The sequence below is a fragment of the Tupaia chinensis genome, unplaced genomic scaffold (assembly GCF_000334495.1).
Source record: "Tupaia chinensis unplaced genomic scaffold, TupChi_1.0 Scaffold000574_1, whole genome shotgun sequence".
Classification (NCBI taxonomy): domain Eukaryota; kingdom Metazoa; phylum Chordata; class Mammalia; order Scandentia; family Tupaiidae; genus Tupaia; species Tupaia belangeri.
The window spans coordinates 3,337,800-3,338,918 of record NW_006160088.1 but is presented as its reverse complement, the minus strand read 5'-3'; the positions used below and the strand labels follow the sequence as shown (position 1 = coordinate 3,338,918).

Here is a 1,119-nt window from a genome sequence, read left to right as displayed (position 1 = left end):
ACTCAAAAGTCATAAAATTCTATTTCACCAGTTCAGTCTCATTTGCAGCATTACTGTGGTCCAATCTTTCTGTTTAAATCCTAATAGTTAACATTCAACATTGTTATTGATATTTCTTGTCCCTAGCTTTTTTTTTTGTTTTTAAGGTTTTTGCTATAGGGCATGTGTGCTTGAGTGAGAGGGAAAGTGAGAACTAACGCTCCCAGGGGGATGGCCACACCACGCGGAGTCCCGTCTCCTCCACTCTCCTCCTGAAATTTTGGGCATGCACACACATGCACCTGGTGTGATTTTCAAGCTTTCGGGTTCGGGATTTGAACCTCAGTCATCCATGTGGGAGTCTAGCACCTTAACCATTATGCCATCTGCTGCACCCCCCTCCCAATCCACATTTTCAGCTGAGATAGACTCAAATGCTCAAACGCTGCTGTCGATAATGGACCTCACTTGGTCGAATATTGAAGTCACTTTTCCGAAATGGGCCTGGCCTCACCAATCCCTCACCGCACACTGATTCTGCACATACACACAAACGGCCCTCACATACACCTCTACACACCGTGCTTTACACACACACGGACACCTTCCATAGACACACGCACCCTCAGACACGCATAAACCCCTCAATCACACGTAATCCCCTACACACACTCTCCATAGGTGCAAATGCACATTCGTATACACACACACTATCAAGTGCAGATGTACCGTAAATACATCTTTATATATGCATTCTCAGGTTGCAGTGTTGATAACCGGCCAGTAAAAAACACACATCACACATTACACACTCTATACACGTGCATACAAACACAGGTGTACCCCTAAGCTTTCATGTACCGCAGTAAACATGCACTAACACACACATATTCATGTTATTCCTAAGCATGTACATTCCCTGTACATTTACATACACATACACTAAACATGTACCCTCTCCAGGAGCACACATACTCCAAATGCACACCCCTGCATCTACACACCTCACTCACAGGTGTGGTCTTCATACACACACACACATGCATATGCACATACATACATTTGCACACGAACACACACATACACCTGTATACACATACATTCACATGCACACACATACACATACGCACACACACATAC

General features: G+C 44.3%; 1 protein-coding gene across 1 annotated transcript in view; it reads right to left on the bottom strand.

Moving 5' to 3' along the window:
- Positions 1–1,119, bottom strand: part of DZIP1L (DAZ interacting zinc finger protein 1 like) — a 52,677-nt gene that overhangs the window by 39,654 nt on the left and 11,904 nt on the right. The window lies entirely within an intron of this gene.